This window comes from Sceloporus occidentalis, unplaced genomic scaffold (assembly GCF_023333645.1).
Source record: "Sceloporus occidentalis isolate IW3139 unplaced genomic scaffold, rSceOcc1.0.p SCAF_6, whole genome shotgun sequence".
In the NCBI taxonomy this organism is placed as follows: domain Eukaryota; kingdom Metazoa; phylum Chordata; class Lepidosauria; order Squamata; family Phrynosomatidae; genus Sceloporus; species Sceloporus occidentalis.
In genome coordinates this window covers 69,923,710-69,939,068 of record NW_028316986.1, presented here as the reverse complement: position 1 = coordinate 69,939,068, position 15,359 = coordinate 69,923,710, and positions in this window count along the sequence as shown.

The window sequence follows — 15,359 nt, the reverse complement described above, 5'->3', positions numbered from 1 at the left end:
CGCTCTGAGCCTCCTGATTCTCTGAGCTTGTTGATTGCACAAGCTACCCGATTGGACTGCCGCCTCTCTGCTCGTAGACAAGCTCGTCAGAATGCCCTTCCACCTCTGCCGCATCCTGCTCGACCAGCTCCTGCAGTATTACCTGTGGCTGTTCCCTCTCAGCCAACTGAGGAACCTATGCAGCTGGGAGGAGCACGACCACGGCTCACCGCTACAGAGAAGGAGCGCAGGAGGAGGGAGGGTCTTTGCCTATACTGCGGCCTCCATGGACATTTTGCTCGGGAATGCCCTGCTAAGGGACGCCGACCCAACCCGCAGGGAAACGGATCCTCCCAGGTGTAGAGAGGGTTCACCACCTGGGATTGTCCCTCGAACCCACTTCATCCACATCAGCTTCCAGGAAGGACCCTTTGCTAGTGGCCGCCAACCTGAGGCTCCCCTCCATGGAGCTCCTTCCTGTGGGAGCCATGATCGACTCCGGAGCTTCCAGCTGTTTTATGGATCTGAGCTTTGCTCAACGTCATCACATCCCACTGGAGGCTCTGGCTGAGCCCAGGCCGGTGGAGACTATTGATGGACGGCTCCTCCGGTCTGGTCCTGTGACGCACCAGACCCCCGTGCTCCACCTCGAGATCCAGGGCCATGTAGAGCAGATCCGGTTCTTGCTGGCCGCAGTCCCGCACTTCCCTTTGGTTTTGGGCATGTCGTGGCTCTCGCAGCACGACCCACACATATCCTGGTCTCGGAGGGAACTTCTTTTTGGCTCGGAATATTGTCAGGAGCACTGCTGGCCAGACCGGATCCCGGCTGCAGTGGCTGCGGAGGCTCAGGAGTGTTCGGTGGTGTTGCCAGAGAAATACCGGGACTTTGCCGATGTTTTTGATAAGAAGGAGGCAGACCGGCTCCCTCCACACCGCCCTTATGACTGTGCCATCGACCTGGTGCCGGGGGCCCCTATTCCAGCGGGGCGACTCTACTCCCTCTCGGAGCCTGAGCTGGCAGCTCTGAGGGACTTTCTGGAGAAGAATCTGCAGAGAGGGTTCATCCGTCCCTCCAAGTCCCCTGCTGGGGCCCCTGTACTGTTCGTGCGCAAGAAGTGTGGGGAGTTGCGCCTCTGCAACGATTACCGGGCCCTCAACAAGATCACCATCCGGAACCGGTACCCCCTGCCTTTGATCCCAGAGCTGCTAGAGCGGTTGCGCCACGCCAAGGTGTTTACCAAGCTGGACCTCCGTGGGGCGTACAATTTGGTGTGGATCCGGGCAGGGGACGAGTGGAAGACAGCCTTTCAGACCCGGTATGGGCATTACGAGTACACCGTGATGCCCTTTGGACTATGTAATGCTCCGGCTGTTTTTCAACATTTTGTGAATGATGTCTTCCGGGACTATTTGGACCATTTTGTTATAATTTACTTGGATGACTTTTTGATTTACTCTCCGAGCCAGGCCGCCCATGATGCCCACGTCCGTGCTGTTCTCCAGAGGCTCCGGGAGCACAGGCTTTACGCGAAGTTGGAGAAGTGCGCCTTCGACCTCCGCGAGGTGGACTTCCTGGGCTACCGTGTCTCTGCTCAAGGTGTGGCCATGGACACATCCAAGGTGGAGTCGGTGCTATCTTGGCAACCTCCTCGCAACAGGAAGGATGTTCAGAGGTTCCTAGGGTTTGCGAACTTCTATCGGAAGTTCATCAAGGACTACGCCACCCTAGTGAGCCCTATCTCTCGACTGTTGCGAGGGAAGACCCGGTTCGAGTGGACAGCTGCTGCACAGAAGTCCTTTGAGGTCCTGAAGGTGAAGTTTACGTCAGCCCCGATCCTGCAACACCCTGACCCACGCACGCCCTTTGTCCTGGAAGCAGATGCCTCTGATGTTGCCATAGGGGCTGTGTTGCTTCAGCCAACGGGGCCCAAGGCGCACCTGTTGCCCTGCGCCTTTTACTCCCGACAGCTCACCACCCCAGAGCTTAATTACACCATCTGGGAGAAGGAGCTGTTGGCAATCAAGGCGGCCTTTGAGACCTGGCGGCATTTGCTGGAGGGAGCGGCTCACCCAGTCCGGGTGCACACGGATCACCGGAACTTGGAGCACCTACAGACAGTGAGGAAGCTCTCCCAGAGGCAGCAGCGATGGTCATCGTTCTTTGCCCGCTTCAACTTCCAGCTTCAATATGTGCCTCGAGCCCAGAACCGACAGGCCGACGCTCTCTCCCGGAAGCCAGAGTATGACACAGACCCAGAGGGGGAGATTCTGTCCACCATTCTGCGCCCAGAGAACTTTGCCGCTGCTCTGAGGGAGGCTACACTGCTGGACCAGATCCGGAAACTCCAGGGCCAGGACCCATTTGTGGCACAGCATTCGGCGGAGGGGGACACTTCTCCCTTCGTGATGCGGGATGGCTTGCTTTACCACCGGGATCGCCTTTATGTGCCAGCAGGTCCTTGTAGAGAGACGGTCTTGCAGCTTTGTCATGACTCAAAATCGGCTGGGCATTTTGGCTTTTGTAAAACCCTGCACCTCCTCACCCGGGAGTTTTGGTGGCCTCGAGTCCGGGCAGAGGTGGCTCAGTACGTGGCCACTTGCCCAGTGTGTCACCGGGCTAAAGACCATAGGGGACGACCTGCAGGTTTGTTGCTGCCTTTGCCAACACCAGCAGGGCCTTGGAAGTTAGTATCTATGGACTTTATCACGGACCTGCCCCCCTCTGCTGGTTGCACTACCATTTGGGTGGTGGTGGACCTTTTTTCCAAGATGGCCCACTTCGTACCCTGCGTTGGCCTCCCCACGGCGAAAGAGACGGCCCGGATGTTCATCCAGCATGTCTTCCGGCTTCATGGCCTTCCCGAGGGTGTGATTTCAGACCGCGGTACCCAGTTCACCGCCCGCTTCTGGACCAGCTTGCTCCGCCTCCTGGACATCGCGCCTCACCTGTCCTCGGCACATCACCCTGAGTCAGATGGTCAGACGGAGAGGACCAACGGGACCCTGGAGCAGTATCTCCGCTGCTATGCCAGCTACCGGCAGGACAACTGGGTCGACTTGCTCCCGCTGGCCGAGTTCGCCTACAACAACTCGGTCCATGCCTCGACCCAGCAGACCCCCTTCTTTGCCACTGGGGGCTTCCATCCTCGAGGATTCCCTGCTGTGGCTCCTGTCTCAACGGTCCCAGCGGCAGATCAGTGGCTCCAGGAACTCCGAGCAGCACAGTCCCTGTTGAAAGAACAGCTTGAGGTAGCCAAGGAGGCGTATAAACGGGGAGCGGATCGGCGACGTCAAGAAGGTCCACCGTTGCAGGTGGGGGATTCAGTCTGGCTGTCCACAAGACACCTTCCTCTGCAGCGGTCGTGTCGCAAGTTGGATGCCCGGTTCGTGGGGCCATATAAAATTGTGGCCCAGATTAATCCTGTGGCTTTTCGGCTCCAGCTTCCCCGGACATGGCGGATCCACCCAGTCTTCCACCGCTCCTTGCTGCTTCCTGCCTCAGGGGTTCGGCCGGATGCGGGTTCAACTCCTCCGCCTGATCCAGTCCTGGTGAATGGGGAAGAGGAATTTGAGGTGGCTGAGATTTTGGACTCCCGTCGACATCGGGGTCGCCTCCAGTATCTAATTGACTGGGTTGGCTATGGGCCAGAGGAGCGCTCCTGGGAGGATGCCTCAGATGTTCATGCCCCTCGTCTGGTTCAGGCCTTCCATCGTCGCTTCCCTGACCGGCCTCGTCCTCCTCAGGGTGAGAGGGAGATTGATGAGAGGGGGAGTAATGTCATGCCCAGCCTGGAAGATGGCTTGGAGGACTCAGAGGATGAGCTAGAGCCTCTGGGATCTGAACCTATAACGGAGGAGCCAGAGCCCCAGGGGCTTGAACCTGTAATGGAGGAGCCAGAGGCTGGCCCTAGTTCTGCTGGAGCAGAGTTTGTGGCCCCTCCAGAGGTTCAGCAGTCAAGTTTGCCTAGTGCCGAGGCTGTGGACATGGAGGAGGATCTGGGCAGTGTGCCTACCTTCAATGAGCGTCGAGCTGAAAGAGAGGGCCTTCGAAGATCTCGGAGGCTTTATCAGAAGCGTCTTCGCAATCAGGCACAGCTGAAGGCCAGCTCCTTGCCTTTATAAACACCTGGAGCATGTGTGGTTCTTTGCCAGTGGATATCTGACTCTTTTAGAGGAAAGACTCTGTCTCTGGCTCCTTGGCTTCTTGTCTTGAATACCCGGAAACCTTGACCTTGGACTGCTTCATCGACCTGCCTATCTGTTGCCCTGAACCTCGGACTGTCTGACAATTCTCTTGGTAATCCCTTTTGGTAAAGCTACTGCATCTCTCTAGGACTGACTTTGCTGTGCTGGGAGAGGGTTGTTTGTTTGGGAACTAGCTGCCTTATCAGCCTTTGGCTGCTTTCCCGGACAACCAACTGGAATCTACCCAAGAGGTAGGAACGGAACCACTGCAGAGCAGTGCCCCCAATACCCAACTCTCTCAGGCGTTCCAGAAGGATACCATGGTCAATGGCATCAAAGGCCGCCGAGATGTCCAAAAGCACTAACAGGGACACACTACCCCTGTCCATGCCCAGACGGAGATCATCGACCAGGGCGACCATGGCAGTCTCAATTGAAAATGCCTTCTTTCCAGAAGCACAACAAAGACAAGGCAATGGATGAAAAAGAACAGAACAATTACATATAACTATCTGGAGCATTCTCCAACCAAATTTGTGTAATTTGGAGAATTAATTTATTACAGGCTTTGTATTCTTACCAGTACCATCTTTCCTCCTTCAGCCTGGTAAATTCTCATTTTGAATTAATCCCAAAGCTTCTGTCATGTTTTTCAAATTAAGCAAAATAAATGACACCCTTTGTAATCTGATGTAGCTTTTCAAACAATCATTTCACTTTTCAGAACTATTAACTATAGGAGCACTTACATGAGATCCAGTGCCGTGTAGTGTAGTGTAGAGTAATGGCTTGAGTGTTGGTCTAAGACTTTGAGAGACTAGGGTTCAAATCCCCACTCAGGCATGGAAACCCACTTGGTAACCTTGGGCAAGTCATATTCTCTCAGGCCTAAAGGAAGGCAATCACAAATCTTAGCAAGAAAGGCTTGTGAAAGGTTTGCCTTAGGGTAATCATGAGTCTGAAATGACTTGAAAGCACGCACTCAACAACAACAACAACAACAACAACAACAACAACGTTCTGGAATATGTCTGCTGTTGAAAGGCACCTTCACTGAAGGCACCTCCACTCATTTTGGAGTGGAGGATCCTTTTCCCCATAAACTCACTCCATTCAGCAGAATCTTCAGGCACTATGTGGATCATTTGCAGGGATAGAGTCTGTTGTGGGGACAGTGGAATAGGAAGATCCACTTCAGATAGCCCAGTTGTGTATGCCTAAATTTTGATCCAACTGCAACCTAGAATGGATACATTTAGACTAATACTCATTGAATTGTCCAGCCATTATGGCCATTGAACACTGTGGCTGGCAGATTCTGGAAGTTGAAACTCAACAAGTAACTTTTCCATGGGATCTAGCCCCATGTCTTTTACTTTTTAAGAAAGTACACTTTCCACTGGACCACACAACTTCTTATTTTGCATTTATGTTCACTCTATATTGATTGTTGGTCGGCAGTCTACACTCCGTGTGCCTTGAAAAACTTGTGAAGAATTCCACATAGGATTCTACTTGACTCTAAAGAGCTGTTGACACGTGGAAGACTTGAATGATCAAGTCAGTGGTATCTGATACTGCAAATTTTGTTTTATAAGCACATTGCAGATTTCTACTCATGGCTTGGCAAGATATTTCAAACTTTGAGAATAATTTAAAAAGTGCTTGGGGGGAAAAAGCTCTGATATAAGGAAAAGCACATCTGTTCCATAAAAATATTTGTGAATCAGTTTGAAAGTGTTCCCTAATCCACATTTCGGCAGAATTTCCAAGGATAAGCAACACAAAGGATATTATTTTTAATGTATTAAAAAAATCTATTAAAGTGTTTCCAACATCTCAGTCAAAGCACAGAATGCTTATTTGGTGGGGCAATAAGAAGATATAACAAAAACAAAATAGCTTCCAGCCTCAGTACCATGAAAATAATGGCTGAGTTCCTGCTTGAAGAAAAGAAGCATAAAATTTCCCTTAGGTGAAAACCACTCTTTATCTCCCTCCCCTCCTGCAGGATTCATATTTTTCTTATGGCGGATTCAAACATGGGCATGCAAAACCTCACAAGGATTCCCCAAGGTATGAAAGAATGAAAATACCACTGTGGATCCAGTTGTATCTAGGACAGTAAAGGAAGTTTATTCCTGATGTCTAACTGTCTCTATGGATAGAGTTTTGCTCTTTGTTTTGATACTGATAAAGTATTTAATTAGGTGGCCCGAAAGTGGAACACTCAAAATCCATGTTTGTCCTACAGTAAAAACTAGGCCTACCCTGCATATATCTTGTTCCAGGTATTTAGGTCACAAGCCTAATACTTACCTTCAAGTATTACCTGAGCAGCACTCCTGAAATACTAGAGACAAAGTGGCATATTGCCCTGAATTCTATTGGTAGTTCCACCCAGAGTGGATCCATTGAAACAGTGGATTTACATACATAACTACTTATCATTCAAAAGGGCTGTTCTAGTTGGAACTCAGAATAGGATTTAGACCATAGCTGGTACATGTGGGTATTTGGCATCTGTCCTATCTATGACATACAAATCATGGAAAGAGTAAAAGAGTATCCATTTTCTGCCATACTGGGGAGGAAACTCCTTTAATTATTAATCTTTATATACAAGGATGAAATAATAATGGATTAAGGGCCTGTACAGACCGGCCCAAAAGGCCGGCCTGTGGGCGAAGTCAGGGCTCAGCATCCTGACAACACTTGCCCTAATGACGCTTGATGGCGCACACTATCTGGAGTGGTGTGCACCATAATGGTACCCATCCAGGGTGCCATAATGGTGCACAACACTCCAGATGGTGCGCACCATCATGACGCATCTCCGGTGCTGTGTCCAAATGACACACCACCAAATGGGTGCCATAGAACTGTGCCGTGACAGCTATGGCGCCCTTTGGGTGGGGGGGGGGGGCGGACAAAAAGGAGCTGCTGTTTGTGGCTTCTTTTTGCAGCCTCCAAAGGCTGGATTGGGACTGCAGCATGAGGTTGTCATGACCCTGATCCGTCCAGGAAAGGGGCAGCTGCAGACCACCCTTTTAAGATGGTCTGTATAGCCCTTACATGCCTATAACATACAGTCTTACTGTACGCCTAACAAATGCCTGCAGAGGCCCTTATTGCAGGGCTCACCAATGAGTCATGTATTCTTTGTGGCCTTCTGTTGGTGGTTTGCAAGTTCCAGTTAGGACACTGACAATATGGTTTACTGTATTAGAAACAAAGTTGGAAAGGACTCCCAGTGTGGCATGAGCATATACAATTCATATGTGGAATGTTTGTATGTGATCATTCTCCTAGTGGTTTTGTATCTTTGCTTTTATAATGGGATTGGCTTTCCTACTCAAGACCTGCCTGCTTTCCTAGAATTTCTCAGGAATGTTCTCTTGTGGTTGCCTTAACTGTTAAGATGGAATGTGGGCTACATTTGGTTATGTACTGCAGTTACTTTAGTTCCTGCATTTGAATGGCAGTACCCTTTTGAAGTAAGCTCTAGTTTTCAGCTAGTTTTGAAATAATGTTGCCATGTGTGAGGCTCATATGGCCATTTGTAGGGCTCCAGTCCTGAAAGTATAGAAGTCAATGTAAGGAAGACAATGGTGGGTTGATGTGCTTCAGATGAGAGCAGATAGTCTCTCAATACCTATGGACATGAAACTCAAGTCAATGAAGAACTTTCATCATTTCTGTAATTCAAGAAAAAAGGACATCTGTAAAGATTCACCAAAAAGCAGTCAAATACAGGCGCTCTCCAAATGGGCCTAAAGTGCGCACTCATCATGTGCTAGGGGTTGGCTGAGGGTGCACCACCCATACATGCCTCACCCCTAGCACGTGATGAGGGCATCAAAATGGCGGCGCCCTGTACACATGGGCAGCGCCATTTTGATGCGACAGATGCTTAGCGTCCTCATGTCCTGGCATCATTGTGACGCCGCAAGTTCACCATTGACACACTGCAGCATCACAATCGCGCTGCAAGAAGAACCCGCTTTTTGCTGCGCAAGGGAGCCACGCGGTTTGTCTGCTGCGGCTCCCTCACGCAGCAAAACAAGGCGCAGATAGACTGCCCTTTTTGGGTGGTCTGCATCCCACCACACTGAATTTTAAAGTCCTATCACCAGATCTATCTTTTCCTTTGGTGCTGCACAGGTGCTATAGGCCTGCATCTTTTCTTGCTCCTACCAACCTCCTTCACATTGCTGCAAAAGTCTTGATGTTACTATGTGTGTTCCTTTTGTAGTATGATCAGCCTATGCAAATAAACATGGCAGTTTTTTTTTTACTCATAGTCCATTCTGTGCCAGCATATTTGAACATATACAACCACGGCTTTTATTTTCATTTCCCAAATGTGTAGGCACAAACACATATAGCAACTTACAAATGCACAGTTAGGGCAACTGTAATGTCCATGAAGGATGCTGTCATGACTGCTTACAAATTTCCTGATATGTACAGACACAGTGTAACTTTTTGGACTATTGTGGGTGGGTGTGGGTGAGGCTCAGTGGGAACAGAAAGGAGTTATTCACCTTACTTGCAGTCACCATCAGCAAGTGAGGTGAGGATCTCTTTCTTGAGGTAATGGCAATAGCAGAAACATGGAATCAGTGCCACTGTTGCTGCTCCTGCCCATCTCTTTGGGGGTCACCAGTGCTCTGAAAAGATGGTCAGTAGCAACAGTGGTGGTGATGGCAGTGGAAGAAACACGGAGTCAGTGCCACTGCTGCTGTTGCTACTGCCTGTTTCTTTGGGATCACCAGTGCCAGGATGCCCAGGTTCCATCCTATGGAATCTGGGGTTTGTAGTTTGATGAGACACTGTAGGGCTCTGGCTGAGAGTTCTAAATACTCTTTCCTCAATTTACAAATCCCAGGATTCAACAGAACAAAACTAGGGCAGTTAATGTGGAATAATAGCACTATAATTGTGTAGTGTGCCTGCATGGGCCCTGGTGTCCGGCAAATTTTAAGAATCGATCAGCAGGATTTCAAAATGGTGCAATCATTCTTTCAGATACTATAGAAAAATTAACGGAAAAGGAACCCTTTCATACTTGCATGCATACTGTTCATCTATAAGCCAAAAAGAAAAGAACAAGATTATGTGGGAGAAGCTGAAATCAATCAAACACAAAAACCACAAAGCAGTGCCCATAACTCATACAACAAGATTCTAGTGTGTTGCAAAGTGATGCCTACCCTTTCTTTCCAAGTCCAGTAAAGAGAAAATCAGATGGTGGGCCAGGATAGATGTCAGAGGCACATCCCTCTGTGATCTAATTAATCCATTCTTTACCAGCGTCAGGACAGGATTGTACCACATGCTTTGAGCACTATGTAGTTTCAATCTTCACTTCACCATGCAGTCTCACTCCTCATTTTTACAAATGAATAATAATTAAAGTAATGGCTGGTTGGGATTACAAAAAAGAGCTTTTGCATGCTGTGAGAAGAATAAAAGTTATCAATTTCAGTTCAGCCTCTCCATTTTTGTGTAATATACTTAACAAAACCATTGTGTCTGAGAATGAAACTGTACTTTGACAAGCATCTTTGCACTCCATATGCCAGTTTGGCTTGTTCCAGTACACATTTGTTTATACTGTAAATTTTCACACACTGAAATGAAAGCAGATGTAGTCAGGGGTTGGGGGGGAATCAACACTCCAGTCTATATAATGTCCAACAAAAGTGCAAAGGTTCTCTAACAGGGCCTTTTTTTCTGTAATCATGTCTTGATATCCCCCAAATTGTCATATGTTTTAACAACAAGAATTACATGAAGGTGGTTTTGTTGTCCCAAATGACCTTTAAAACCATTAAAAATGATGTACATCACTGCTCTACAATCTCCGAGTATGTAATCATGACTAATACTTGTTTTATATCCAAAATTACATGGGCCAAACATTTGTACATTAACCAATTTGGCAAGCATTTCCAATAGTAATAGGTTTTGCATGCCAAGAAATAGTTTTGCAGTACTGTACTTACAATACTGTACTTTGGGGGAATTTTTTTCCTTGTGCTTACATTTTAAATCCCTATTAGAATTATCTTTGAGGAAATCAAACTATGTAGCTAATTTTTGGAGGAAAATAAAAAGTACAGAGCAGAAAAATGGGATAATAATTTGCAATAATCACATGACAAAAATCCGTTTTTAGCTTCCCAGACTTACTTGCCAAAATTATTATTTTTTTATATCGTCTTGTCAAAGGAAACATTATTACTGTTTGTTTAGGCTTTATATATCAATTTTACTTCTGCTCTCAAGTATGCACATTCCTAGTTGTGTATCATCTTCCAATTTTTGCTAATTTTGGTAATAGTAGTAAAATATTTAATTAAGATGTAGAGAGCTAGATGTACATCCTGTCTCATCCCTCCCCCCTTTTTTGGGTAATCATTCTGTTGTTGGTGTACACTTTGGTTTCCATCCTATAGCAACACTAAGGTCAACCTATCATAAGGTTTTCTTGGCAAGATTTGTTCAAAAGGATTGCCTTTGCCTTCTTCTGAGGTTGGGATACAGTAACTTGCCCAAGGTCACCTAGTGAATTACCACAGCCAAACATAGATTCAAAGCCTGTTCTCCAGAGTTGCAGTCCCATGCTCAAACCACTACACTATGCTGCTTGTAGGGATAAGTCTAGGGATTAAAAAAAAATTAAATATGGCTTAGCGTCAACTTCCTAACCCTCCTCCTATTTATTTGTCTTCATTAGAATAATCATTAGGGAAAGTTTCCACGCATACTACTGTATGAATTAACTGCTGTCAATGTATTTTATAATAAGCATATTTCAAAGATGAAACCTAATGTTCACTTCCATATTCACTGCCACTCCGTTACACTATTATGTTAATTATACCTAGAATGAATTCCTGAAAAGGGTTGCAATGAGTTCTCTCTCTACCTTGACAAACACAGTGGATATTTGGGCTATATTGTTGTGGTGGTGGTGAGCCTTCCAATCATCTCCACCTTATGATGACCCTAAGGTGAACCTATCATGAGATTCCTGGCAAGACTTTTTCAAAGGAGGTTTGCCACTGCTTTCTTCCGAGGCTGATAGAATGTGCCTTACCCAAAATCACCCAGTGGGTTTCCATGGCAGAGTGGAGATTTGAACCCTTGTCTCCTAAAGTCCTAGTCCAACACTCAACACACAACATCATGCTGGATCTCATTTGGGAGTATGTACTCTATATATATCAGTGTATTCTGTAGAGACCCCAATCGTTGTCTTACATGCAAAATACTGAAAGTAGGCTATAATAGGCCCATATGATTATTAGATAGATGACTGAATTCCAGATCATCAAGATAGTGCTTTTGGAAGTCTTCCTCTCTTATTCATGCACAGAGCAGGCAAAACTGCAGTAAGTTTATGAATGAGAAAACACTGTAGGTAGAAGTATTTTAGGCACTGAAAAGCTTTTCAGTCAAAGGAAGCCTGAAGAAATGGGCTTCATTTAAATAAAAGGCAGCCCTTCAGCAAATTAGTGTGATTTTCCATTACTTCTCCAAACAACCCTTTCTTTGACAAAGTGAAAGGAAAAGAGATGTAAACAAAAGCACAACTATTTTAACATAGGCCAGACAGTAAAAACGTTCCTATACTGAAAAATATTCTGGCAGTGATCAGAATCTCTCAGTTGGATATTTTGTCACTTGCAGTGATGTTCATGAAAGTCAGAGGCATGATTAATTTATTGCATACATGACAGCAAAATGGTAGGGATGCATTTTTTTTATAGAATTTTGAAATTCAGAATGCAGCTTCAGTACACACTTCAGGAAATATGTCATCTCAGTTGTGAAATTGCATGGATTTGCACATTAACATTTGTATGTCACATTTCTCAAGGAATTCCTCTAAACCTGTTGAACAGTTCCATTTACCAACATCTGAGGGCTAGGAACTTAAGGCTTAAACCCCAGTTGTTAGTTCCAATTAGAGCAGACCTACTAAAGCATTATGAATTTGCTAAGTCAACACTGACTCTCTTGGGGTGAGAGTCTGAATTTTTAAAGGAGCTGTCCTAGGTACTGAACCTATTTGCGGGGTGTGTGTGTGTAGAACTCAGCAACTGGATTTATCCTTTCAAGTTGATACCTAAAGCCAGAGTAGAGTTATTCCCCCACTGACATGGAAGCCACTGGCCACCACTGTCAAGACTTACAAGGCTGAATTGATTTAATGGGTTTGCTTTAGTTGGAACTAATAATGGGGTCTGAGTCCGTGGTTGTATGATATATTTTATGAATTTAAAAAGTCCCAATAGCCACTCTATTGCCTACTCACTCATATAAATATACTATTTTGTTTATTTCTTTTATTTATGTCCTGCTTTTCTCCCAGAGAGGAGACTCAAGGTGGATTACAATAAAAGAATGCACATAAACATAAATGAAATGAATAAATGCACCAATACTTTACAATACAATTTAAAAATACACCAATAAAAGAAAAATGCAGCAGCCCCTTCTGCACTGAGTGTCCCCATCCATCAAAAAATAAAGAGTTCTTTGTATAGCACAAAAGGGTTGCTATATGTAAGGCCATTTTCTGACTTTTTCCATATCACTTTGCAGGGACTGATGGTTAATGAGGCTCAGTCAGTCAAATTAGTCTCCATTCTCCCTCAACTCTGCTTCATGTGGGACTATGGTGAAATGGTTGTTTTGCCACCTGGGATCTGGTGCTGGGAGAAATATGAGATATAAACTGAAGTAAACAAACTGCAATTGTGAATTACATTCAAAGTCAGAATATGATAACCAGTTTCACATTAAATCAGTGCAGCTGACAAAGACTAAGCTTTCCTGTATGTCAGCAAAAATCAATGAGGCATTAATTGGTGGGCTCTAGATAAACTGATTCTTATAACTATTTTTGTTTGCAGTAGGAGTAACAGGTCAGAAAAAGCTGCTGAAGGGTTCGAAATTAGCCTATGCATGCATCTGTAAAAAATGCCAACACAGGTTCTGTGAGGAAAACGATGCCTGGTACTGATCTTGTATGAAAAATCAATCTCTTGGGTCTAGATCCAGCTGCTACTTTCTACTTAAGCAGACCTATGGAATCAATGGAGTTTTCATAACTGTTCTTACTTTGCAACAATTAATTCAGGGGGTTTACTCTAATAGGGAAGAGCAGTTGAATTTATATTACTATATACACACTTATGAAAGCCAGCTTAATGTAATGGTTTAAGAGCTGGATTATGACACTGGAGACCATGGTTTGAATCCCCACTCAGCCATGCAAATTCACTGGGTGACCTTGAGCAAGTCATATTCTCTCAGCCTCAAAGAAGGCAATGGAAAACTTCCTCTAAGCAAAACATGTCAAGAAAACTCCTTGATAGGTTCTTCTTAGGGTCACTGTAAGTCAGAAATGACTTGAACAAACAAAATTACAGTCCAACACGGACAGCACAATCTATCAAAATGATCAGGAGGAGCTGCACTAAAGGATGGTTGTATAATCATTCATGCATGCTTTGGTGATCTGTAAAAGGCTCAAGTTGAATTATATTCCTACCAATACTGGCTACCTAAGAAATTTACATAAAGGACGTTTGGTTTCAATAATAGAAAAAACTACAAGATGGGCATCTTGGCTTTTTTTAAAACAATATTTCTTTTTTAAAAAATCAAGTATGCAAAAATAAAGAGAACACTTTCCATAAAACCTTTTTACAGTTTATTGTCTATTCTTAAATGTATCAAAAGGGGAATTTGAATAAATGAGGGATATTAACTGTTGAAATTCTATCCGGGCAAACAAATAAATAGCTATTTACAATCTTTGGCAAAACAAAATTAAAGTTTTGTTGGTCTCTTGGTCATAAGCACAGACACACACCCTTCCCTTCCCTTTTTTTTCTCACAAGCACATACACAAAACACACAAGAAAAAGGAAATCATAAATACTTTACATAGTATATGGGCAATTATGGTACAATCTAAATATTAACATCTTAGTCCCAGCACTGATGTCTCCTTTTTATTTGAAGGATACATAAACATTATTACATGAACGAAACTTCCCCCATTTCTCTCTGCGACTTCAGGCTATAATTTCAAAACATTAAAAATATGAAATGCAAAAACATCCCAGCAAACAACAGATAAAACCTTGTTTAAAGGATTTTATGTTAATATTAGTTTATGTTAATATGACAGAATTAAAGAAAATGTGCAATTAGCCAAAAACAATGGTTCCTTTATATGGTATATTATGTTGAAATCAATTCAAATGTTTGTTTCAAAACAGAGGAACTAACCTTTGGCTCACTACATCCTCAAATGAAGCAAGAGAGATTACCCAAATCCACCTAATGTGTCCATGTACACTAGCACACTTGCACAGAAGAGCAATCATCTACATCCTTTGCCTCATTAATTTTGGTGGTGGGCATGTTTGAGAAAAGATAGATTTTCAGCTCCAAGAATGTCCCAGCCCTCTGACTATGATGGGGTGAGGGTGGGGGCATTGTGGGAGTAATAATGCAAAAATTATAATTTGTTCCTGCTTTGAATCTAGGATTGCCTCAATCCAATGGTGGATGCTTTCCTGTCCACTAATTAATTTTAATGGGAATATCCACCTCAGGATCAAGTATATCATCTCACTTGTACTAGGGACTTCTACGATGTATACCACCAGTTGGATAGGAAATTATGTATGTAATTCCTGAACCTGATCCAAAAGCTCATTTTGTGCACACATTAACTAAATAAAAATTACTGGAGATGGATTCTGTCCCCCACCTGAAACTAAGCAGCAGATTGGTCTTACTAAATCATACACACACAACCTTATTACTGCATGTATTCCCTCTTCTCAATAAAGACCCATGTGTATAGCTGAGTGTACCCAGACCAAGATGAACCATATTTTTCTCTTGCAAAACCCCGTCAATGAATAACATGACATTGGGGTTGGGAACCATGCAATCCTCCAAATAGTGTTAGAGTGGACCTCTCAGCAGCATCCCTCACCACAATTCAGTCTGATGGCTAGGGCTTCTGGGAGGTGCACTCTAACAGCAATTGGAGAGTCACATGACACTCAGCTATGAACTACACCAACAAATATACCTCATGGGCAAAGCTCATTCAAGATAACAATATAAAATAAAAGTATAAAATAAGTGTTA